The sequence below is a fragment of the Falco rusticolus genome, chromosome 8, assembly GCF_015220075.1.
Source record: "Falco rusticolus isolate bFalRus1 chromosome 8, bFalRus1.pri, whole genome shotgun sequence".
Taxonomy (NCBI): Eukaryota; Metazoa; Chordata; class Aves; order Falconiformes; family Falconidae; genus Falco; species Falco rusticolus.
In genome coordinates, this window is record NC_051194.1 from 29124706 (window position 1) to 29152501 (window position 27796).

Here is a 27796-nt window from a genome sequence, read left to right on the forward strand (position 1 = left end):
TACAGGCAGCTGTGGAAATCTAAGTTTCTTAAAAATTATTGCCATGATGAAAAACCATAATCCATTTCCACGGCAAGTTCTATCATATATCACCGACTCCCTCAATATTTACATTTTTCCAATATAGCCTGAACAATGATAAGAGCTCAGCAACATAGTAGGAGCATGCATAAGATAATTCACATATTCTAAGCCACCATATCTTTTTTTATAGGAATCAGTAACATTAAAACACCACCTAAGAGAATTGAGCATAACTCGCAAACACAAAGATGCAAACCTGAAGATGGAAAAGATGGAAAATGAAGTGTGGCATCATTTACTGAAAGGCTGCAATAACGATCTAGCAGAGACTTAACTAAAGTTTTTAAAATTAAAGCAAAGCTCTCTACACCCAAGGCAACCCAGTATGCACCGCAACACCTAATCTTGCCATTAATATTTCTTGAAGCTTGATGCTGCACAATGGAATAGAAAGTATTGAACACAGCACACGACTGAAGTAACGCCACAATACTTCAGGCACTTGGTAACACCCAAGTTACTACTATGTTGATCTTATTCTGGAGTAACAAGGAAAAAACCTGCTCGTTGCCTTTTTGAATCTTGCTGCCTCATCACGTACCGGCACTAATATTGCTCTCAACCTCAGGCAAGCCCTTAAAGACTCTGACCCTTTATATCCTTTAAAGGGAGCAATTAATGCTGCTATTCAAAGTTTCTGACCTTTAGCTCTCAGTCCCAATAGTGTTATTCAGATTTTTCTTTTGGATTTAGCAGAAAATAGTAACTATTTTGTGTCTTCCTGAAGGCAGACATGCATTAATCCTAACCTCAAATTGGAGTCAGTTTTTGAAAGGTAATTCCCAAAGTTTTCACCTCCAAATGTGCTCCTCTGCAGCATCAGCTGCTTCCCAAATTCTTCCTGCCCTTCCAAATCACTCCAGTTTAGATGTTCTGCTTTCCAAAGTTATTCTGGCAAATCACTTTAAAACTGCTTTCGTAGCTGCATGAAGTTTTCCACCCCACACTGCATCCCCCCTCATCATCCTCTGCAGGATGATGACTATTGCTATGATTATTTTCAGTGAAGCCACAGCGTAAAATTCCATTTTCTTTATTCCTGCTACCACCACTCCCCACACAGCCTTCCTGCCCACCTTTCTTCTCTACAAAATTATTTACTCACCTTCCCTGCTGCCTCTTTCAGGAGTATTTGTAAGAAGCATCCCAGAATCAAAATAAGATACTTATTATTCGTTGTCTCCATCTAATTTGTATTTTTAAACTGCCAAACACAAAGGCTGATACCTTGAAAACCAAGGAAGTATGTCATTTTCAGTATGCCCCACAAAGGCATCTTGCATTTTCTTTTCAAAGTGTAATGAATGTATGCCGTCTTTTACGAGGTCCAAAACACCTTGCACACAAACCTCAAACATATTCTACCCCTCCCAATCTCTCTCAAAACAAAACCAAAAAAATCAAATCTGATAATTCCAGCCCACCACTACTCTTTCTTCATTAAACCTTTCCCGGTATGACACTCATTACAGCTCATCCAGAAGACTGACAAACTACTATTTCTCTAGACCCAGAGGAAGGGTATTCCACAGGTGACACTCTTCCGAACAGCTAGGAAAAAAGTTACACCTATTTAAAAACAGAGCGAGCCAGGCTCAGCTAGCGCTGCACAGGGAAGAGGCAATCAACTTGACAGTAAATGCAATTAGTGTTATACTTCCTGCCAAAACTAGACATGATATAAGCAGATATATCAAATGAATTTGACATGATATATTACTACTGATGTGCCTAAATATGTAAGGGGGGAAGGGGGGAAATACTGGCTTTTGGAAGGGTGGGAGTAGGGTTTTTTTATATTTTAAGGGAAAAAAAGAAATCTTGACATGCCTCCACCACCTCTGTCTCCGCCTTGTTTGTTCATTAAAGTTTCTCCTCTGCTCTCTAGTTGCTATTTTCATCATGGTCAGAGCAACACAAAACATCCTCTTTTTGTTGCGGCTCACTAAAATCGAAGCTGCATCATGTCTCTTTTTCATGCCTTTTCTTCCCTCCTTGTCATTCACAGGTTTCAATCCATTTGCTTTCTGAACACATTTGCAGTCCGAATCCGTTTCTCAACACCAGCGTGCTTGTTTGCCTCTCCTCTTTCCCATTTGCACTCACCCAAACTCCCTCCCATCATATTGCATCTCTGTTCCAAATCACCATCACCTCCCGGTCATCAATCACACATCCTTTTTCCCTGGTCCCAATACCAGATTTCCATCATCTTTACAAACTTCCTAGTGTGAGCAATTTTCTATTAAACATATTCTGTTTTCCTTTCTGTAAACTGCACATTTATCTCGCCACTCCCTGCCAATTTGTAAAGCCTCTCTGTATTTGCTCCGTCTTCCACCAGATGAGCTTCAGCGCAACAGACTGTCCCGGTCACATTTTTCTTGATCGTTTTAGTATGCTGACCAAACATCTCCAGCTCATTTTACATGTCCCTGTGTTTAGCAAAACAAGACAAAACAATAAGGTACCACAGTGACCTCTGCAAAGAAATCCCCCCTTACCAAACTCCAGCCTCAAGCTCCAGAGATACAAAAAACCCAGCGCACCATCTAGAACTGCAAAGGGTTTAAAAAAGCCTCAGGAAATAACCTATTTGAGAGCTACTCTATCAAGTGTATGTCTTTAACACCTAATTTAGACCTGATACTGGAGGAAGAGAGAATCTTTCCCAGCTCAACACCGAGGCAGAGGTAACAGGAAGGCAGCAATCCTCAACCCTTTCAGAGATGGACCTAGAGATGAATGGACTTCTCTGTTAAACAGAAAGAATATTAAAAAAAAAAACAAACCCAAAAACATACCCCACACCTCCCTTCCCAAAAGAAAAAAAGAACTGACAGAACCAAATGCTTATTTTCTTTTTGCTTCTGCTAGAAAGCAACACTGAAACTTGCATTTAGACAGCCAGCCAGGTTTTATTCCAGAAAAATGACACCTTCACTTTGGGAAAATTTAATGTTTTGCTTATTTTATTTCCATTTCTAATCAGTTTTACTTTAAAATACTATAATGAAAGCCAGCAACCTTTAGACAAATTCAGCAAGTTCCCAAATAATTTTACTTCTTCTGAAACTGTGACCTTCCACTAGCAATACGCTCTCCATGGGTCAAATTGTGTCCTCCCCAGCTGGAAGCTCTGGGCTACTCCGTTTTATGCAGCACCTGAAGTTGCCACTAAAGTAACTGAGATGGAAAAAATCTAGGCAAAGCAGAGGTATTTATGACTTTTTTTGATGGAAAGCTTAAAGATTACTTTATCCCAAAAAATAAGTCTTTACCTGAACTTGTCTTTGCTTTTCCAGCAAACACAGAGCATATCGCCGTTCATCTCCCGACAAATTACTCTCCAGGAGAACACAAATCACCTGTGCTGAGCTTCAGAACGGCTCTGGAAAAGAGCTCTGTTTCAACCCACTTGAGACAAAAAAGCCAGCCACAAAACAGACTCCATCCCAGCGGAAAGCCTCCCTCGCTCATAAACACAAGTTTTAATCCCATTCATTAACGGCTGAATTGCACTCACCTTTATTGCGCTGCATCTTCAGGTTGCTCTTCCATCCATTACAGTTTTTGCTGTGGGCGTATTCTCTGTTTTATTAACTGTAATTTAATTCAATACATATTCCTACACAGGACAGATTATTTTCCTGACTGTTTCAAAACATTTCACAAGATGGAGCACAGATGAATTTTTAAAGAGCAAAATAAGACACACACACACAAAAAAAAAAAAAAAAAAAAAAAGAGAGAAACACAAGAAGAAATCCCTCTGTGCATTTCTGTTGGGATGGTTTTGTAACATAAAGTTTGCCGTATTCGTCAAGCCTCCCACCACACAAGTTTGCTCTCATGAGTGAATAACACACACTAAAAACTGACGCTACATAAACTCCACACCATTGCTCGAGATAGTTGCAATCACAGAGCCTGCTGTTTTCACCTTTGCTAAAGCTGTATATCTTGTTTACTACAGGTACCTGAAATTAATTACAGAATCTTAAATATTTACAGCGTACAGTTTTCTAAGTATCTCAGAAGGCACATGTTAATGCCCAGGAATCATTGCCCCCATACTGCAGTACCCTCAGTGTGACTGCTCTGTTCTCTATCTGCTGACATCAATTTTGCAATGATAACCCAGCAATTCCGTAAGAATAGGTGCCTAAGCAAAGATAAAAACAGCCATCTGAAGACTGAATACCAGCGTCCTGTTTCTCAGGCACAAGAAGTTACATTTTTTTAATATGCACATTTATATATACTTAGACGGCCTACAACGTGCCATGGCCAGTTACACTCTCCACAATCTCCCATTCAAAACACAGCAGACAAACCCACGCTGCTCTCACCATGTGCTGAGACAATGCCAATGTGAATTACAAGCTACTGTGGGAGACGGATCAGAAATGGCCACAATTATACCTAACAACGGAAGGGATTCACTCGATCTTTCCTCCGGAAGGCTACGCCAGTCTGAAATAGCCAAACGGCACCTGGCGTCATTCTTGGCAACCTGAAGACAGACAAGGAGTCCCCCCTCACTGTGAGCAAGGCTGGGATCAGAAGCTGCCACATTAATTTAGACTTCCTCCAACCTTTCAAAAATAGCCACTATTCACTGCCAGAATATCCCTTTTCCGCAGAAGCACATTTTCTATTTCAGCAAAGGAGTCAGGAGGGTGACTATTCACTTTCTAATAGTTCTTAAGCAGTTTTAAATGTTCATTTAATTTACAAAACCATTTATTTCCCCCGCTCTCCTCGTTCATAGTACCGTTTCAGGTCACGTCACCTCAGCCAAGATACTTTTCATACTTTACTGCACTGCAACTGGGTTTACATGCTCTGCCTTTATCAACGGGCTGTCTGCATCCCCAAGGGACATCACAGCCGCTGCAGGTATCGGACAGCAGATTACCTTGCATGTTATTCCATCTCCGCTAGCGCCTGCCCAGCACATTCATGGATACCCTACATCGCGCACACCCCCTGGCTCCGCTCAGCAGCCCCCCACCCAAAGCCAAGGGGACATGCTGTAACAGGCAGGCACAATCCGCCAGATCAAATGAAGACAGCTTAGGCAGGTAGGATTTACTACATCAATAAGACAGTTTTTAGGTTGCTTTCTCAGTGGCCCTTGAATCCCTCTTTCCTCACACATTTCATACACTTTCTCAATATAGCTGCCTGCTATGTGAGTGCAGGCAGAGAAAAAAACCCCAACCAACCAACCAACCCCTTTTTAAAGTAGCTAGCTTATTTTCAGACACAAAACATGAGCATTAGCTAGAGGAGACTCAACAGAAGAGAGAAGCACTGAAAAAGCTTTTCCAAATAATTAGCAGAAGATTTTGTTTCAGTCAGAATAAAAGCTTAACAAATAAAAATCGTAACAGAAAGGAAGCACAACTAAAAGCATTCCCAACAAAAATGATGCAGCATGTCCTTAATACTCAAGTGTTTAAGCTAAATACAGCAGAAGTACAAAGGAATGCCCAAAGATGACTCAGTAAGGAGCTATTCACATCAGAAATAGCATTACCAGCATGTTTATGGTCAGCTTCCTAGTCCAAAGCACAGTATTTTTTGGTTCTTGTTTTCAAAACAAGACTGCAGACAACGAGCACTTGTGCCTAGATGCAGAAGTAAGGTCGGACAGTTTGTCAGTGACTCAGAGGCTGGACCTCTGCAGACTCACAGAGTGAGCACAAAAAACTGCCTTCTTTGCAGAGTTTCTGTTTTTAAATGACACACACAACTCTTACCCACTGGCACAAAAACCTGGGTGGGTTGGTGGTTTTTTTTTTTGTTTGGTGTTCAGTTTTAGTGGTTGGTTTTGGGTTTGGGTTTTTTTTTTTCAAATAATCAGTCCTTTACCCTGTGGTGCTTTATCTGTTTCCCCTACCACAGTACTCACTTCATCACCATCCTGGAAGCAGCTTTTGATGTGGTGGGACATGTGGCTTCCAGAAGGAGAACCGTGGGGTTGTTCATCGTCAGTCAGCACTGTCCTGGTCTCACCTGGCAATCACACCTTTGTTTCACAGCACGCCCTCCCATTTACCTTACTTGACATGATCTTGGGGCAAATAACAGAAAAGGTAGCCTTACCAACATCTGGAATGCTATCTCAGTAATAAATCAAGATTTTCAAAGCTTAGGCAAAGAGCTGGAGTGACACATGGGCAAAACCTCATGGCACGGGAGGACCTAGAACACACCAAGCAACACACCACGACGGCACAGAGATTTTTGGCCAGGAAGTCTGATTCCATCATACCATGAAACTCAATTATAATGAGGCAAGAAAGCACATCCATTGCTCCTTAAGTTCTCTGGTTTACAAGCAAACCACACAAGCTCTCGCTCCTAGGCAGTCCCAGCAGCACTCCCCTTCCTCAGCCGCACTGGTAATGCAGGAGCCTGGGAACTGCGACCAGAACAATACAAAGTTTCATTTTCTGTTGCATTAACAAATAACAAATCAGGTATGTTCTCTGAAAGCAATGCTGTTGTCTCGTCATACTGAAACATAAACCCCCAAGATTCAAGAAAGTTCCTATCGACTGACAACCTAGGCACATATGTTTTGCATACGCTTCGAGGCAGCCTAGCAGGACAGCTTCCTCACCTACAAAATGCCCTGAGAAATTCCTAGAACTGCTTTCGCATCAGGTGGCTCGAGGTGAGAGATTCCCGCTTTCCCCCTACCCAGCCCATTGACAGCATCGAGCCCTGGCACATCACACACCATTAAAGCACAGCATATACCTCTAAGGGAGAATGGAGAACTTACCTCCCTGAACAACAGCCTGGAGACATTTCCATCACCTCTTTAACCTGCAACAGCATCCCTGTTGCTCAGCTTTCACAATCCCTTTCGGCTAAGGTACAGGCGTGCAAGCAGCATTGCAGGGCAGGGAAGCAGAACAGACACAGGTATTCACATTGCCAGTGCAGCGCTGTCAACTCCGAGTATTTTTTATTTTTTTTTAAATTTCCTTATCCCACTCTTTGCTTCCAGCCTGTGCAGCTGGACGAGCTTAGTTGCCTTGGACACCTGAATAAGACAATTCACATTACAGCACATCTTCCTCCACGACCCCCCTGCCCACCTACCAACAGGAACGGGGAATCAAAAGCTTCCAAAGTGCAACAACCACCTGGGTTTTCCACTCCCCAAACCACTCTCGCATCACTACCTTTGTGCTGTTATTCGACGATGAGCTTGGCACAGGGTACCTGCAGCATCTGGCATGTTTCACCTGCTCAGGCTCCTCACGTGCTCTCCTCTGGTACTAGCCACTGGGATAGCTGCTGCCGTGCCCAAACACAAAAGGAGCAAGTGTCTAAAACAGGCACAAGAGTTCTGCTCGACTGTCTGAGGGCAAGATGAAAGAGACTGAAAACTGGTTAGAGAAAAAAAACTACCCAAATTATACCAAAGTGCAAGGAGACCCGTGGGAATCCCCACGTCTTACTTGCAAACCCCAGAACTTTTATGCCATCAAAGGCAGCTAAAAGCAGCCGCCTGAGTGCCTCCTACCAGAGCAGCGTGTCAGCAAACATGCATCAGTGGATCTATCAGTAAAGCTTTCCGGTGAAGAGACGTCCCTAGAAAGCAGTCACTACAAATACAGTTTTCCTGAATATCATTACTGATCCAGAAGTAATGAAACAGCAGATAATATGGCCCCAGGGTACAAATCAACCACCTACCCTAATGCATACAGATGGAGCTTAACAGCTCTTCTGGTCTTCCATTACCAGAGTGCAATAGGATGTCTGAAACACCATCATGGCAAAGCAGAAGAGAAGCTTACTAATGAGTGGTGTTTACTTCTGATTCTTTAGAAAATGCTTTTAACTGCTGCAACGTGAAAAAAATTCTCTGTTTTCATGTACGAAGTTGAGTAGACACAGCTTTCCCTCACAGACCCCAGACAAAAAAGCAGAAGGTACAACCTCCTGCTGTTCCCTCATTTTGCAGAAAAGGCTTTGCCGAGCACAATGTCTAAATACTTTTTGTAATAATCGACAACAGAACTTCATCTGGCCCCACCAAAGAAAGCAGCAAAACCATCGTGACTTACAGCAGGATCATGCTCCTCTTGTTGACGTTCACGTCAGTTAACGCAGTAACTTCCACCGTGCTCTAAACCTGACTCGGCAAATGTGCAAGGTACAGGCAGGCACTGAAACTCTCCGCTTCCATCCTTCGGAAAATTTAGCACTTCACACCAAGAGCCTACTCCCGCAAAGGCGCGATGTTACATGCATTCGGAGCTGGTCACATCGCCACGAACCAGCCAAGCCAACGCACAGCGCTGCACACACATCGTGCAGCCCGACGTACCTGTCGTCTTTGGGAAGAGTCCCTGTCCTCAGGCACGTGACTTCAATGCCACCTCTTTCATCTTTGCCACGACATTACTTCACCTCCACTGAAGTATTTTCAGAAACTAAAGAGCTCACCGCTTTTTTAACCACTTTCCTTAAAGTTTGAGGATTTTTATGATGCTTGCTGAACCCCCACACAAGGCACAAGCAACAGCGACCGTCGGGCACCGTGTCCCCTCTCACATCCCTGCAGCGGTACCTGGCTCTAACAGGTACGTCATCCCTCGTGCAATACAGACATCCCCTCCACAACTCCTTTCGGAAATTACATCCTCAGGAAATCAATTCTTCAGGCTGATTTTTTGTTTTCATTAGAGGAATTAAACCATAAATTTCAATTATACAAAAGAGCTGGAGGCAGCGGTCAGCAAGTACTTTTATGACCCTCATCTATTCTTTTAAAAGCCTTCTCCAGCAGCACTCGGGCAGGCACACGAGTGGGAGGGAGGGAGGAGGGAGGGAACACGACCACAGCACAGTCCTCACTCATACCTTCGCACAAATAAAAGTCCAAACTCCACACGGTTTGACCTTGAATGAACAGCAACACACAAAATAAATAAAAGGACAAGCATGACAAACGAAGAAGAAACGCTGCGAGTGCGGTGGGGCGGAGAGGGAGCGTGTCGGAGCGCCTGCCTGGGGATCACCGGATCGACGGAGGGAAGAGGGCAACTCAAAGGCGTCCCAACACCGTGGCTGGGGGCGGCGGGCGGGTGACACAGGGCGGTTTCACGGCCGTCCCGCACGGCGAGGAGCGCAGGGGAGAGCCCCGCCGGCAGGACCGGGGCCACTTGTACGGGCTGCTCAGGCGGCGGGACTTGCCGGCGGTGCCGCGCCCCCGGCAGCCCCCCGCTCCCCGCAGCTCCCCGCGCCCAGCCCCGCCGCGCCGCCCGCAGGAGCCGGAGCCGGGGCCGGCCGGAGCGCTCCCAGCCCCGCGGCGAGCCCGGCCATCCCGGCCGGAGCGCTCCCGGCCCTGCCATCCCGGCCGGAGCGCTCCCGGACACCGCGGCAACTTCGCCCGCCCGCCCGCCCGCCGCGCCGCGCCCCGCGGCCGCCCGCTCGCCCGCACCCACCCGCTGCCGCGGCACCGGGGCGGCCGCGCCTCCTCGCAGCCCGGGGCGCGACATGGAGCCCGGCGCGGTGCGCGGCGGCGGGCGGCTCTGCGGCGGCGGCACCGCGGGCGAGCCCGGGCGGGCGGCGGGGCGGCGCCGGCCGCTCCCGCGGGAGGGGCGCGCACTCACCCGCTCGGCCCCGCAGCGCGGAGGGGCGCGGCGGCCGCGGGCGGAGCGAAGATGGAGGCTCGGCCGCAGCCGCCCGCCCATCCCGGCACCGCCGCCAGGGCCCCGCTCCGGCGGAGCCGCCGCCGCCGCTTGGCGCCCTCTGCCGGGCGGCCACAGCGCTGCGCGGCGGGGGCGGGACGGGACGGGCCCCCGCGGGACGGGACGGGACGGGACCCCGCGGGACACCCCACCCCACCCCATCTCTGGCTGCCAGCCCCGCCAGCCGCACGCCCCTTGGCGGGCAAGCCAGCCGCCGCAGGCGTTCCCCAGATTTCCCGGAGGGCCGGCGGGCGAGTTCGCCGCATGGGCTAGGAACCGGGCAGCAGCCGTGCCCAATTAGCCCGCCCCGAGGGGCGGCTGCCGCTGCAGCCCAGCCCCCCGCTGCGAGGTCTCACCCGCCGGCCCCGCCGGTAAGCCCCGGAGCCCTTCGTCCCGCTGACTTCCAATGCCATCCAAGTCGTATATTCAGGAATTTAATTAGTGCAAGAAATCACCGAACTGGCTCAAGTCCTCACCACGGAGGGAATATTTATGGCTTGCGGGGAGAGGGGGCAGGGTGGGCACTGAACCCATCACTTTTTAAATACATGGAATGAATGCTCTCAGGTTAGTTTGCCTGCACGGCTTAAATATTCAAACAGGTATTATTCAGCACAACTGACTTTTTTGATTTTTAACACTCAATCCATAAGTTTTGGTGTTATTCAGAAAAAATTGTGTATAGCCCGCCCGGCAAGCCCCCGGTGGCTGTGCACGCGATGAAATTACTACAATATTTATTCCTCCTTTTCACACAGTTCCGATTCCTGCATTGTTAAAGATGGTCTGTTCTCACGCTGGGTGGAGTATGAAACTAATTATGACTGCCGAGAACAAGGACTAACTGCACCACCACGAATGACAGCCAGACCCTGCAAGATTGCTAGGTGGCCTTTGCACCCACACTGCACCCCGGGGTAACCTGTTCAGGCCCCAAAAATCAGCTCGCCAGGCATTCTTTTCCATTCAGCAAGAACAAGGTAGATAATGTTTTAATGGACGTAGCTGTATCACTCATGTTTCTCACTTTCTTTTTTCTTTATGAACATCAAATACTGGCAAATCCCAATGCAGGGGTTGTTCCCAGCATCTGCAGACTCCAAGTGAAACCAGAGCTTTGTTGTACTGGGTGCTGTGCACCCAACAAGTGTTCCTGCCTTGGAGAGATGCTGTCTTGCAAAGGCTAGAGCCAGCAGAGTAGAAACAAAGGCAGAGAGATGCGGTGACACTTACCATAAGACATGAAGTCTGGATCAGAGACTGAAACACCAGTTTCCTGCCTCCGGGTTCGGTCCTGCCCGTTGCTCTCATTAATTATTAGGCACCTTCCTGGAAGTTTACTGGGGAAGGCAAATCCGCCAGCCATTGCACTCCAGCTGGGCAGGAATGTGCCGAATTGTTTTGTGGGAAAAGTTGTATTTGTCAAAGTGGAAACACTTCCTCAAAAGGATTTGTTTCAAAAAGGTTTTTCTCTCAGATGTTTGCCAACCCCAAATGCCCAGCAGCGAGTGGCCAAGGGCACCCACGGGGCTGCACCAGCCCCAGCCTCGCTTCTTTGCTGCCTGCTGCTTTTTCCCATTGAAAAATTTTAAAAGGTCTCATTTTCATCTGATACAGAATGGAAAACACCTCTTGAAATGTCAGTTTTTCACAAGCAACACTGCTTTTTTTCCTGACTGGCCCTGGACTACTAGCCGTTACACTCCGTTTGCCTTCCTGCAGCCCTGCCTAGGACAGCTACATTTTGTACCTCACGGTTAACCTGGAGCCAAGGCACCTGGGAATCGGCACCGCTGCAATTCTTAGCTTAATTTGTCAGCGCAGGGTTTGCATCACTGCAGCTAATCTAGTGCCTGGGTACGGCAGCCTGACACCCCCCCCCCCCCCAGCCCGGAGAGCAGTGCTGAGTAAAAGAAGAGGCAGCACAAGAGGGCGAGAAAAAGAGCCCTCGCTGTCCTACAGCCAGCCGAGTGCCAGCTCCCTTCATCGCACACATTTTGGCTTCGATTCCCTTCCTTGGCACTTTAGCTTTCCTTTATGGAGGGCTGTATATACCTACGAGATGTGTAGGAAGGGAATATGGAGTGAATATGTGGGACACATGAAATAAACCTGTGTTTCTCCATTTGAAGTAAGAGAGCAAGAAGCAGCAACAGGAAAATCAAGGCACAAACATAGAACGTGAAGGAGCCGGGAACTCGGAGTAACTTCTTAGGCTGGTTTTTATCCCAGATCACTTGTTTCTTCTTTTTTCTGCTACTTGCGAGCCTCTCGTTACATGGATCTCGCCTGCTTTGTGAGGCTCAAAGAAAGAAAACTGGTACCCAGGTATGGTGAGTACTGGAAGCGTTAAGTCAGTTCTTGCTTATGGATGACTGGCCTAGCCTAAGGAGGGAATAACAAAGCTGCCTGAATGACAGCTTGGATCAAGTTCATAATGACCTGGTTTGTACAGGCCAGGTGTTATGTAGATTGGAGCTTGTTATTGTGCAAAATTTTGGCAAGCTTTGTGATGCAACAGCCAGTTCCAGCAGAGCTGGGCAGAAAGCCACAGACTACAGGCAGGTCTATCTTCAGCAAGATGGGCAAAGAAGCTGTCTGTTTCTGTACTTGGTACCTTGGGGATGTGAACCACCCTGCCTGCACAGCATCTGGAATAAAGCTTATGAAGGAAGAGAAAACAGTTTCAAAAAATGGAATTCCAGACTTAAAAACTGAAGAGGAAAGCTAGTGTAAAAACATGTCGCCAAGTTTAGTGTCTGTTTCTTCGGGAGCAAAAATTCAGAGCAAAACGGTAGGAGACAGAAGCCTCCCACTACAGCGTTAATGGAAAGTGGGCACACTGTGTTACAAAATGTCCTTATCGATATATGCCGCATTTGTTAGGAAGTCTTTCATAATGCTGTATCAATTTTTATGTTGTCTAGAAGTGGTTACTAGAGTGATGAGGATGAAGAGCTAGTGAAATCAGGACTCCCCTATGATTTTTTTCAGTCCTTACCATTAATGCGCATGCACTATGATTTGCTACTTAAGCTAGTTGGTCTTAAATTTTATGCTTTCTTTAGATGGCCATTTTTTAATAAAAGGACGATACCAAGAAACCAAATCAAGGAAAGTGTCTTGGGTGCAATTTTTGTAATAATAATTAAAGTTGAACTTTCAGGAAATCTAAATGCTTCTCACCAATACTCAAGGATTTATTCCTGTGCCCAAAGTTAATGAAAGGGACTGTACAAATCAGATCAAAGCCAGATAGATGAATTGATCAGGTTTCTATTTTTTTTTTTGTTTAAGTGAACTTAAAAAAACTCTTAAGTGAAGACTTTGTAAGCATGGTGGTAGTGATGTTTTTACACCATACCACAAAAGCAAGTACAACTCAGGAGAATTAAAAAAAAAAGAAGGGGGAGGGGGCGGGGAGAAAAATTTGAACTATGTAACCTTTACCGGTATATTATAACTGCAAATAAATGACAGCTTTTTTCCATATATGAAGTATGGCATTTTTACTGTAGTAGTATCAGCTTTCATATTGAAGTCAATGGCAGCATAGAGCAGCAGCAGAAAGCCAAGCAGATAATGAATGCCTGCCACAATGGATTTGCAGCCCAAAGGCACAGCTTTAGAGAAGCGTTACACACAGGATAGGCACAAAGTAGGAGTGGTTACCTGGGCTTTAATGGTCCATGGAAAGGTGGGTTACGAGGAGTTTCTGGAATCTCTTATTGTTCCAGAACTTACACCAAGGTTTAGAAGTTATTTTTAATAGTCTATTATAAGCTGGGATCATGAAAACCTGAAAAAAGAAATTATCCTCTCATCCTTAGGGGCAGTGCCTCAAAAATCAATGCTAATGAACAGACTGCAGCATACGGAAGCTTGCATTTCCCCTGCTGCACCAATTTTGTGCATTCACAAGGGACACTGCAAGTGCCATCATGTGTAATTAGAAACAGGGAGGGGGAAAAAAGGGTATCATTCATTTACACTTCTCATGGTGTCATTTCTTTGTGGCAGATTTAACAGAGATTAAACAGGCATTCAGTTTAATACTAGTCCTATTAAGGACCAAACATAATTTATTTTTAATTATGAAGTTATCAAGACACCAGCATAATTGATGGCAGTCCTGTTGTGAACATATCCTTCTTAGGTGATGACTTCTTTAGTAACAGAAGTGCATACAGGAAGGGCATTTATCTTTACTAACATCCTAGTTAGAGTACACCTCTGTGAATAGTTACAGCCAGTCCAAACCCACCACCCACCAGTGAGTACAATACCCCAGATCCCACTGTGCATCCCTGCCCACACCTGGACCAATGGCTGAACCAGGATTTGAATCAATCCTCCCTGCAGCGCAGAGTTCGCTGGACATGGATCAGCACGCCAGCCCCCTCTTCTCCACGAGCTATTCGTGCCTTCCTGTTCTTCTCCACCCAATTTCTGCTCTCTGTGTCCCACAAATGGTGGCAACTGTTCCCTAAGGGACGCACGGCTCCTCTTTACATGACTTTATTACACGCCACGCTTCAAGGCACAGGTAGTGGGGGGTGTAAATTGCAAATCAGACCTAAATATCAGTGCAGATTTAAGCCTGTTGCATCACCCAGTGGCTCCCTGGTCACCTCCTGGGGACTGCCTCTCCCTCAGCCCTCCTGTTCCCATACCCCACTGCGTACCATACACCAGGGATTACAAATGTTCCATATTACACAAGGAGGGAGGGGAAAAAACCTAGAGCAATCGAAGAACTTTTCTGATAATGGAAGTGAAAGCAGAAAATTTCCTCCGTAGCTTACTGGTCTTGGCCAGCTTCATTTGCAGACATGTTGGCAACCCAAGGGTGCGACAAGGACTGGGTTCTGCTTTCTGTGGCTAGCAAGCATGGTGACAAACAGCAGCTGCGTGGCCAGAGCTGTCCCATAATATTTTACACATTGAAAATCTTCCCAAGTGCAAGTTTACTTCCACAAAAGGGAGAAAAACATTTTTTTATACATATATAAAATATATATATGAATATACATATATAAAAATACCCCAAACATTTACATTATTTGCACTCCAAATGCAGCCTGGAAGAGTGGATTTGCATAGATCACTGGTTGTTATAAAATAATTATAATACATTACCATTTAGACTTGAAAACCAATGTGCTACATTCCTTCCAGCAAAGGAGAGCATTAACTATTTGCACTCTAGATCCTTTTGGGACGTATCCTCTGTCTGCACACCTGCTAAGACAACTACAGCAGCACCGGTACGTGAAGATCAGAAAACACTGCCTCCCTCCCACAGACTTTAGCTTTCCAATGGCTTGTTGGTGGCATTGCCGCTGACCATGGAATCCTTTGTCCTGTTCAAGTTCCAAGACCACCTTGAGTGCTGTTTTTGAGAACACAGGCTCAGACCTTTCCATGCCAATGATGGGATGAAGAAGGAGGAGTATTTATCAAATAATCACTACAAATTACAACATGGACCAGAAGTAGTACAAAAGACCAATTATCTTCTTGGCTAGAACCTCTGGAGTTTAAAAATGTGATACTCTTGTTAACATCCCAGGAAATACAATGGTTGTACTGGTGTGTAAGAGAAAGTCCTTTTCAAGTACAATGGTGTGTCAGTTAAAGAAAAACACGAGTAGGGTGCAGCACGAAGCGCTGCATCTGCCACCTATTCACCAGCCATGGCAGGGCAAGCAAAGCTTCAAGGGAGGCACTTCAGAAGCTATTAACCTTTCCTGATTGGAGTCCTGCTTTACAGAAAGAGCGGCAAGTATCTGCGCAAAGACGGGCTTCCCTGCAAATAGTAACTGGCAATAATTTAGGAGCTGGGGAACCTGTCAACTGTTAAGGTTTTTGTGTCCCGAGACACTACTTATTTAGTAGCAAAAGTGCTAATATGAGATAAAGAAGGCTCATGCTCGTGACTAATTATTAGATTTGAAAATCTGTTGATGACTATGGAGCAGAAAACTAAAATTCAAGACATCTTCTTATCACTGTAGTTTTGCTTTGGGTTTTTCTTTGCTTTTTTTCTTTCTTTTTTTTTTTTTTCCTTTTTTTAGTCTTTCTGTTCCACTGGTTTAATTAAGTGTTGAATACAAGGTAAGGGATTTGCTCAACACAATCAATAGTGGCATTCTAATGCTGATGTTAAATTGACTTGCTATTTTTAACATACTGCTTAGTTATTGCCCATCATCCTTAGTCACGCCTTGGGGCTCTGCAGATACACACCATCAAAGGAGATTCCCAAGAAGGGCTTTGCCTCAGGGAGGCTGAATCCTGTCGCATACTTCTGGGCATCCCTGCAAGAGATGAGGGGTACCTCCAAACATGTCAGTGGTGGTGAGTTTTTGCATGTGGACAGCTGTCTGTCTGCAGAAATCTGGTTTGACTCAACCACACTCACAATGAACAGGTTTTGCTTACTACTGTGCTTTACCAGATTTGGCTGTCTTTGTCTTGCAAATATTTTACAAAGCCAGTACCTGTAAGTATTTCTAATGTTAGGAAAAAATCTGCCTTCATAATACCGCAGAACACCTTGTTACAACTTAATATTTAAATGAACTGTTATTAAATTCCCTGTCAACATGAAATAGGAAAGAGTTCACACTATAGATGGCTGCAATTTTTCAGACAAAAAAAAAAAAATTAAATTCCAGAACAGAAATAGGATGAAAGAATGAATAGAAATTCATTCGGCAGCTTAATATTCAGCCGCATTTTTCAGATTTCTCTGATTTCTCTTGCACTAAAAAAGCAGTCATCACTTTTTGCCTAAAGAATCAAAGATGAGAGGGGTGCTCAACCCTGTTAGGAGCCTTCCCTTCACACCACGTCTCTCTTCTCCTCCAGGGGCTCCCTGCTTAGTGCCTAAACATCACAGTGCTCTTCAGAATTTGCACACATTTTGTGCACCTTTGCAAGTCATTTAGGAATGCCTGAGTATATGTCCCATCTGTCTGTACACGCAAACACAGTAAACATCATACACAATTTCCCATCACCTTACCAAGCTTTTCATAACTTTCTAAGATTGCATTTTTGAGTATAAAATAAGATTTAACCAATAGTAAGAATTCAATTCAATCCAATTCAACCGTCATTCATATCTATGTAAGTGGGATATTTATAGAAATGTGCTAAACTAGAGTTCAAGAACAAAACAAGCCTGAAACTATTTTTGTTGCATTTTTTAAAAGATTTAAACTTTTAAAATCAGCTCCCATATTTTTTTCTTCTTCTGTATTTAAGGGCGATAGTGAATTTGTCTGACACTTCCAGTCAAACCAGGTGTCTAGGTCCCTTTCTCCTGAAGGCTTGTCTGCTCTGCATATCACCTTCCTACCCAGGCTGTCCTGCCAGAGGAACTTATTACAGCCCATGCACTTGTATTTGCAGCCTCCTAACAGCGTTTCGGTATCCGTTCAGTGTTACTGCTCCTCTCTTCTCCACCATGTTTCTCCTGTTAAGACTGGTGTCATTTCATAAATCAGGTAATCTGTAAAGCAAGTTGTTGACACGTTCTCCCACTTTAATAACTCACAAAGCCACCCTGTGCAGCACACCCAGGAGCTTCAGCAGGATGGAGAGTAACGGACCCAGACCTTTCTAAAGGCAATGATTGTGTGCTGTAGCATGCCTTAATATTACTAAGGCAACAGTTACTAACTTTTAAAATGTTTTCCTCCCTCTGAAATCTTCATCTAGTTATTCCTTTCTCTACTCTGTAGTGGTTTATTTTCCACTCTGGGTGCATATGAAAGAAGCTGAAACAGTTTGCTTGAACCATGGTCTTGCTAACTGCGAAGTTACATGTTTGAGTGATGTTTCTGTAATTTCTTTTTAACAAAAATATTTTTGAAAGCCCTTTGTAGTCATAGGACCTACATACATATGCTGAAATAGCCCTTCTTTCGCTGTAGCCTTGATTTTCAGCACTGTATCAGGTGTATTTAGTGAGCAATCCAGTGTTTTTTTCAGATGCCAAGAAACAATAAAACTACTTTAGGCAGTCTCACTGCTTCCTAAGGACATCACTAACTGCTGGGGGAACTCTCTGAACTTTATATTAGTCTGTGTTGAAGCACTGCAGGATTAGTTATAATTAACTGTCATCATGTCATTTCTCTCCCAACCACTCAGGTTATTTAAAAAAAAAAACAACCAACCCACAACCTAGTAGCAACCATGATTAAAATGTCTGTTTCCTATCCCAAAACTCATTTTTACCTCACAGAGCTCACAAGCTCTTCTCCATAAACCCCTCAGCTTTCACACAGATACTTGTGCCTAGTCTACCACTAATAAAAATAAGGATTTTTAACAGCAGCTAAAGAGTTAGTTGTACAGGAGGTATAAGAAGCTTAAGACAAATATTTAATATTAAATAAGTGCTTCCTTACTAAACCATTTACACCCCCTGGTGTAATACTTTTGTGGATACCTATTGCTGATTTATTCATTTATGTTACTTCAAGCAGCCTGTCAAAACCTGTAGGCACACATTCAAAAATAATTTAAAAGGACATGAATTCATCAGTAACCCAGTGAAGACTAATGGTAATTCACTAGTTGAACCTGTGCCAGCTAAAAATAACAGGAAACTACCAACAATTCGGGTTTCTCCTAGTTTAGGATAGGTCTATAAGCTCTGCAGCTGCATCTTGAGAGTCAAGAGAACTCCTACCTCCCACCTGTACAATAGGTGATAGCTTTCACCTAACATATCCTCTGCGATATGGTAGCTTGCAGAATACAAAGCCCTTGTTGGCAACAGTTGATACAAAGATATACTTAAATCAAGTGACTATAAGTGACGACACACTGTGAATGTTAAGAGACAAAAAGTTGTCACTTTTGCATAGGTCATCCCAAAATCTTAATATTTACAATTCTCATGTGAACAGATTTTATTAGTCAGTCATATTTCATTTTAGAGCGATCTACAGTTAGAAATCATGCTTTAACATTCCTAATTCTATTATTCTGGGAGTTAGGAGAGGAATGGACACGGAGGAGGTCAGGGATCTCATGCTGTCCCTGAGTAGCATCTCCATTGCCATCAGCAAAGACAGAATACTAGACAGACCACTGGTCTGGTCCAGTAAGACATCTCTTATGTTGTGTTAAGAACCAGGAAATACAAGCAGATATTACCCCAAGTGATCAAGTTTTATACCTCTCAAAGATCCAAACTGACAGAGATCCTTCTCCCACTACTTCTTTGGCCCACTCTCCCACCTTAAAAATAAAAAAATAAAAAAATAAAAAAATAAAAAAATATCTTTCATATTCAGAGCCATTCATTTGCTTGAATAATGTCTAGAGTCTCCACTGTAGGAGGTCACCATGCCTCAAGATAACAACTGTGGCTGCTTTTTATAAAAATGCTGGACTGGGTAAGAGGGTGTAGCAGAAGAGTCCTAATGCGCCCACTTCATGCAATGCTTAGCTGTAGCCGGTAACTGGAACATGCTGTGTAAGGTGTAAAGATTTCACTGGCTTGTCTTGGAGAAAGGTTCTACCAAAGTTAAGGTTTTATTTTGCCAAACGGGTGGGTAAGCCACACCATATGCAAGCAACTTCATTTCTTTGTGATCAGCTCTGGGAAATGGCTTAACTGCCTCTCCCACTTAGGCAGCACAAGCCTTCTGTTGCCCATCCGAAGGGCAGAACCGTCACAACCTCCAAAAGCTCATTGCTAGGAAAATCTACACAATGAAAAGATGATTTAAACAACATTGAACACAAGACCCACTACAGAAATATTTTAACTGGATGTAAAGAACTGGGGAAATGACACGTTTACTCACCTTTCGTGCTGTACTTCTGCATTTGCCTCTCCCCAGTAGATGAAGTAACATACCTCGCTGGCTGGTGATCTGCTGCCCTGTAGCTAAATGGCAGCTGCACACCTTAAGGTGTTTCTGAACACAGTCCCACCAGACCAAAATGTAGCTGCACACGTTGGGCAAAGCTGCTGACAAGGTTAGCTAGTGCTGCTGGTGCCACGCTGCTTCACACGAGACAGATAAACTCATCTAAACCCTCATGCACTTCCAGGACATGGAAAGACATAGCACAGCTCTAATACCATGTCCCTGCGTGGATTATCAGCCGTGGATCTCAGCCCAGCATTTTAAAGAAGGAACACCTGGAACCCACCTTTTATGCTCAAACCAAAGCTGCAAAAAGTTTTGTCTATCAATAGAAAGAGAAAAACAGGGTCAATACTCTCATCCAACTCACACATGAACAAGAGAAACTTTACTGTATAATTAAATCTCAGTAGTGAATTATGAGGAATTTCATGCCTGGAATAAAATAATTGCTATAAATGTCACCAAAGGAAAACTGACGTGGTGGCTTGTTCCCAGCTGCCGTGGGGAAGCAGTGGCTCTCTTTACCACATGGGACATTTTCTGTAGATGACTGCATGCCTCCATGGCTCCCCTAGACCTATACCCGATCTTCAGAAATCCTTCAAAACCAACATTGTGTGTTCCGAGGTATTGATTCAGTTAAAAAATATTTGTTCCTTCACAGCTGCTTTCCCCATCTAACACTTCAGGTTGCCAGCAGTTGCAGGAAGCTCTGAACTTTTCGTACCTTCAGACACTCCCAATGGCCAGACAAGTTTCAGAGCAGCCTCCCCCATTGCGTGTCTCCTGTGGGTCATCTTTGAAACCATAGCTTTGAAGCCATGGATTGCTGGGGGGGCTGACTTGCTTTACCATGGCAAGGGAGGGAGACAGCCATAGCAAATGCGACGCTATACTATTGCCCTTTGAAACAGGTGAATCACAACATGCCACAAACTTTTCTTTTCCACTTTACAGTATTTCTGGATATAATACAAGAGTGTCTAATGAATTCAAAACTTTCTTCATTTTAGTTTTGTATCTAGACTTCCATAAACCCAAATGAAAATAAATCAGAGGAAAATCAGTGCTTCCCTAACTCCTGGAAAGGGCACCCTGGCTTTAATGGATTGAAGTTTTAGAGAAAATCTGAGACTCACATGCAGATTTCATTCTGTCATTCTCAAGAGAAAACACGGCGAGGAGAAAGGGAAAGGGAAGAAGAACCCACGAGCTATTCAATTTAACCTAATCCCCAGGCACTAGTAAGGTTTCATTTGCAGAGGACCAAAACACATATTTTTTTTTCCTGGGTCATTAAATGTTACTCTAAATTCATTCATGCTCCTCTTAGCAAGCAGATCAAATCCATATGATTGCCAGCAAATGCCCCTAATTTGACTGATGCCTTCTCATCCATCTAGAAATCTGAAAAGAATTCTTGTAAATGATTAAATATTTGATTCCTAGCAGCAAAAAGAATTAAAAATAAAAAAAAACTTGATGGGTCTCTAAATGGCAAGCCCACTGGGCTGGGGCAAGGTCCTGAGACAGCTTGAAGTCCACTGCCTTTACTGAGCAAAGCACAACAAAAGTAGTTTTAAAATTTCATTCGTGCTCACAACCATGGTGGCAGTGAGAAGGCATTTTGACCCCAGGCACAGTAAATTATTTCCACATCTGACAAGCACTAGCGAACATTTCACAGCCTGGGATCACCATAGGACTGGCTGCAGCAGGTACTACACAGGCTAGGACCCCTGCACACCCAGTGATGGCCTCCCTGAGTACCTAGGGAAGAAGAAAGGGACCTTAATATGCAGCAAGAACCCACCTCTAGGCTTAGAAACAAGAATTTCAGTGCTATAGTCATAGAGAAGGCTAAATTCTTAACCACAGCAGTGACCAAAGTGTGGTCATTCACTCATTTTGAGGGGTTAGTTGCACCCATGAATTTGAATAGAGGATAGTGGTTATTTAACGCAGAGCTTTTTAAAAAGCATATCAAGAAAAGACAGAAAAAATGAAGACTAATGAGACAACTTCAGAAGAGCACTTCTTCTATAAATGATTTATTCGAAATGAAATAACCTGGAAACCAGGATTCACAATCTCCCAACCAATCATCCATTTCATGTAAAGTTGCTGTCTTAACCTGCCAAAAGAAATCAAGTGTAAAAATGTAATGAAAGAAATGGCACCTTCCTCTTGGACTTAAAGATAGTGTTTAGCTTTAAAAATGTAATCTAAAAATAAGCACTGCTGCTCACTAGTCTCACTGTATACTCAGATTCGTTCTTCATTTAATAGGAAATAGATCTAATAACCATTTGGCATCCAGTAAACCTGTTACCCAGCGGAAACGCACAATTTTAAATACTTGTAAAAAATATTTCTTTGCAATAAGGAAGCAAAAGACATCTGGCAATTAACTAACATGCACAATCCACATCATCTTATATTGGTCCTATTTCTACATCACCAGCATTGCTTATGTCAAACCACCTCACTCTGGGGCAAAACAATTGCTAAAATGAAACTGAAATAATATTTGCTTGTAAGAACAGGCAATTTCATCCTCTGTGCCAAGAAGATGACACAATTAATGGCCCAATCACAGCATGTTTATAAACCTTCCACTAAATCCCATTTCCTTATGCAAGTGATACCTTAGAAGTTAACGTGACTCGGTCGTCTGCTCTGTGAGCAGCGGCTGCACGAGGTTTTTAGCTGCAACATACCTGGAAGGTGGGGAGTGACCACCACCTCAAGTGGTAAATGCCAGACATTTATTGGTCTCGATACCAATAATTCTGAGAACTCTTCCTTGAACTGTATTCAACAGCATCCAAGGACTTCCCTGCAATGAGTAGCAACTGCTATAGATACAACACAGCTATAATACTTAGAAACCTTCCTTCCCTCTACGAGAATGTTTCAATGCATGCACTTTCTCCAGAGCTTAAAGTTGAACTGCCAAGCATTTAAGGACCTAATGCTGAAGAAGATTGCATACTGCGCTGGTTGAGTTATATGCGTACAAAAAAGTAAGTAATAGAAAAGATATGCTGTAAGAAATTTGTAGGTTGAAAGGGAAAAAACCCTCCACTTTTTGACAGTGATATTATTACTGTGCCAAGGGTAGTAGCTCAGACCTGAGCACTGGCCCTCAGAGAGCTAACTCTCCTGTCGGCATTCACTTCATAAATAATCCTGCCCAACAACCAGGCACATCTTGTCCCGTAAAACCAAAGATGATCCTTCACATCTAGGTCTTTCCAGGCAGGAAAGAAAGGAGAGAGGAAACTTCATTTATATCAGGTAGCTTCTCTGCTACCCCTAGCTTAGGCACGCATTGCTCACTGGAAACATGTAGGAGTGCAAAGAGACGGTAGGGCTGAAAACAGACGGTGTACCTTGCTGCTGGGAAAACTCTCCACAAAAAACCTAAATCTGTACTAGTCTGTCTGCATCCTGTCATCCACGTAAAAGGAGGGGGGTGGAAAATCACCTTCTGCCCTTCAGATAGCTCTGGAAATGGTCGTGGGTCATGAAAGAGCCCGACTTCTCAGCGCTCTGACAGCGTGCAAATTCAGCTGCTGTCTTCCACAGCGGAAGGGAGAGGAGGAGATAATGCCCCAGCAGGACAGTCTCAAAAAACTTCTTTTTGCTCCTATCCATGTCATGATTGCACACATTCTTCTGCTACAAAGCATTAGCTCACAGAGACAGGCTAGTCAGCCAAGGGGGTGGGGGTGGGGGAACGGAAGTATAACCCAGACTTCCTATAACTATAGTGATCAGTAAGAGCTAATAATTAATCAAAGTCTATCATTCCAAAAGTAGATTTGCGCTTAGTAAAAGGTTAACTGGAAAATATAGAGCATACTGTGGCCCCAGAATTCCTTAGAGTTAATCAGTTTGTTACATTTCAGACTGTACCATGACAGTCCACAAATCAAGTGAAGGCCAAGGAGACTGAAAATCACTCTGACCTAATTGCAGGCTTCGGCAGTGGCAAGAACTCGACAGTCGCATCCCAATAAAACAAAAGTAGGACTGGCCAGAAACAGGCTTTCCCAGCTTGAAGTTTTTTGGGGTTTTTTTTGTGATCACACCCAAGAGAAAACATTAGAAATAGTCAGAATTTATTTTTATTTGTTTTCTGATAGCGTTTCCACTTCACCACTTTTCTTGCATGTAAAGTCATGTTGCGGGTGGTAACATTTTTCTCTGATGCACCTCTCTTGTAAACTGAGCTTTACAAGTGAGTTCAGGTACTAAATATTTGTCTAGAGGGAAAAAAGTCTTTCCACCATAGTAGACAATCAAACATTACTTGATGTTCTGGCAGCAAACTGATTGTGGTATCATTGCTAGAAAAAAAAATGGAAGAAATTTTTGCATAGGACTAAATAATACACAAATAATGTCTGTATCTTCTTGAAAGATTAAGTTTAAATACTGTTTAAAGTTAAAAAAAAATGTTGAGACATGTTTAAGTGCTCTAGTCAGATGAATCATTGTATGCCCAGAACTCCCACTAAATCTATTTTATCCAAAGAGCTGCATGGATAAAGCTGACAGAAAAATATGCTGCTAAAACTGATCACATCAGTTGTTTCCCAACACTGATGACTCCTCCTCACTGCATCCTAAAGATGTATCTTGGACCACTAAGTCCCTTTTCACTACTTACCTTCAAGAATCTGTCCTACTTCAAAACTGACTGCATGTTATTTTCAAATGAATCAAAAGGATAATTTAGGAGAGAATTTGTGGACTTCATCAGGAATGCTAAAAGCTTGAATTCCTGGACCCAAGGTGGGTTTTGTCATCCGAATTTGAAGCACCTGCCAAAGCAGTCGGCAGCTGGTGGCCATCACCCTCACCGGGGCGGTCACGGATCAGCTGCCCAGGAGCAAGGGCTTCACCCCAGCCAGCACCCTGGTCACCGCCCGGGGCAGGGGGCTGCCATGTCATGCCAGAAAGGGCAAACGCCAATCCCTTGAAGCCACAACATTTATTTTGCAAAGCAGAATTTTTAGCAGAATTATTTATTCTACCTTCCAGCAAAACAAAGGAAAGAGTGACTGGGACAGTAATAGATCTGGATGAAAATAAGGACTTTTGGTTATCGTCCAGCTCCTGTTGTCACATTGGGGTACGAACAGTATCTGTGTGCCCACACCAGAGTGCACAGTAGCCCCAGATGCAATTAATTACACAGGGTTTTGTTCCTTCAAGGGTAGGCATAATATAATGAGTACAGGGTTTGCCCACTGACTGCAGCAGAAAACTTTCAAGGTGCAAAGTGGGGGGGTGGGGTGTCATTAATACTTGCAGTGCACGTGCACAAAGGAAGAGAATTAACCTTGCCCACACAGCCTTACCTTTGACATCGCCGGGACTTTGAACAGCTCATTTGTCATTCATCTAAGTGTTCTTTCATCACAATTTTCTAGCACAGAATTTTATAATTATTTCCAATTACTGTCTATAATATATGCAACTTCTGCACTGCAGTTCTATTTTACCACCGAACTTTAAAACAAACACCTTAATTTAAAATACACTCTGGCAACTGTATGAGACAGCTACCCCGAGACAGTTGTCAAAGAAAAATCAAGCATAAATATTTACCTCATTAGTAACAATAAAAAGATTGTAGTTAGGTAGGCACAATAAAAATTATCTTGAATCCTGTCAAGGTCCATCTGCTTCAAAAGAACTCAGTCTTACAATAATTTTAGAGCTACATGCAAATATACATGCAGCTGAGCTTCATACAGAAGAACTCCCCTTCTCTGCATAATGCTGCAGTAGCTCTTCAGGGTTTGTAGCAACCAGTGAAAGGCATTAAGGAAGCACTACTTGCCAAAAGTATGTTTATTTGCCGTTGGACAGCTGAAAGTGCTAGGTCCGCAATGGACGTGTTTACTCAAGCTGTGCTGCATGTTATAATTATGATCATCAGCTCAAAGGACTGCAAAATTAGCAAATCCAATAAAATCAATAAGATCAGGGGTGCAAAGAGGCTCAGGAAGGAAAGCATCTGCAACGAAAACTATTTAGTATGACACAGCCGCCCTCTGCATCTATACTTTGTTGACTCAGCAGCTGTAGTGGACGTTGCTGATTGAGTGTCTGGTGTACAACTTCAACATCAAGCCATGTACGGTGTTAAATGGAAAAGCTCTTGTCTTAGAACGAGCCACGGCAAACCTTATAATGTTTAAAGTATTTCCCACTCAGTTTTTCATGGCCTTGAATACCCAAGGAATCCATGCAGGAGGTCAGAGAGGGTAGAGGTGGCATCGTTTGTATGGTAGAGGGGCAGGAAAGCGTCCCAAGCCGTAACATTTAAATGTGGCAACTAAAACCAGGTGACCAAGGTCCGTGAGTTCCACCAGCTCCACATCCTAAAACTTATAAGCTTGCATATTTTGGTCTCAGGGAATGTGTTTTAATACTTCTCTTTGTGATTTAGAAGGGGGGGGGAAAAACCAAGCAAAAACCCCACCTTAAAACTAGGATTAGTCTAAAATTTTCTTGCCCAGAAGGGAGCAAGGGGGAGAACAACTGTTTTGCTCTTCATTTCCGTAGCACTGGTGGGCTTCTCCTAACAGCCGCCCTGTAACGTTAAGGAGAAAGGGCAGCACAATTCCAAGAAAAGGGCCCAGGGCTTCTCACATCAATATACACTCATTAACTCTGATTTCCAGCTCTGCAGGAAGCAAAAGACCAGGCTGTAGTTAAAGGGACTTCTTCCACCCAAGGTCAGTGAAAACGTAGTTCCAATAAAACAGGGCAAAAAACCAGTGTCAGTCTCCAATCCTCTCACCTTTATGTGACAGACAGAAATGCTTGGGGTTGCAGGGACATGGTTTAGATACTTCTCACAGCACACCACTAAAACTAGGCCAACAGCTGCCATTAAACATACCAAAAGTATAACGCAGGGTGGAACTGTTCAGCTTTATCCATCTAGCAGAATCAGTGGTTCACACGCACCTACCCACACATGCTCCTAACAGTGTCAGCTTCGGTGTCTTCGTGCTATTTTGCTTTTTATCCTAAAAAACGCTACCTAAACACAGGGCCCAAGACAAATGGCCTGGTGTCACTCAGACCGAAATCAGCCCGCAGCTTTTAAACTTTGTAATTTGTCTGTATTTAAATGAATTGTTGCATTTTTAGATCATTTGGGAAATCATGCACGATTAACTGCAGTGATTGAAATCAGCGTTTAGAGAACGATATTAATAAATAAGTCCCTCATAAAAGTATGCTGAAATCACAGGCAATCTTTCTGGTACCATCGCAGGTCCCATCAGGAAGGGGCTGGAGGCTGGCATGTGGATAACGCTGACCTTCAGGTGTGACTTCATTTGTCTGGATTAGCACCGTTATTTGCTAAAACCTTGAAAAAACAAAGGGCTAATCGATACAAGGCCAAAACAAAAGTGTCACAGATGGCTTTGGCCATTCCAGAAAGGTGACATCTGTCACCAAGAGTTACTGCAGGAGCTGGCACGATGCTCCAGCAGCTAATGCTGCAGGCACTTCTGTGGGCATCTTCCACCAGCCATTTCTCAGGCACCTCTCATGCCCAGCACTGGGTTACATGAACTGGTGGGTCAGATTGATCACCAGAATGAAAAATATGTCAGCAAAAAAAAAGAGGAAAAAAATCAGCAGAGCAAGGAACAGAGGTTGTATTACTGGAGAGTTTTGTGAAGGGGTTTAACGCTTTGATACTCTGTGCTCATTGCCTCCAGCAGCTCACCCTCACTCCAAACACCATAACTGAAGCCAGAGACGGTCAGGAGGTTTCAGCTATACGGTGACTCACATCTCAAGCAGTTTATTCATGTACTGATGCCCACTTGTAAACCAGGCACTCTGACACAAAGCCTCTTCTGCCGATGAAGTAGGCAAGAAGTACACAATACACCTCCCAGATAAAACTGCCAGGAAAAGGGAGATGAGTATAATGGTTCACAGTGGACTTCTTGGTTTCTCCAAGCCATTGGGATCATCACTCTTATATTTGTTCCACAAAGCCTTGTTGTGAGCATAAATGATCTTGGTCATGCAAGTCTT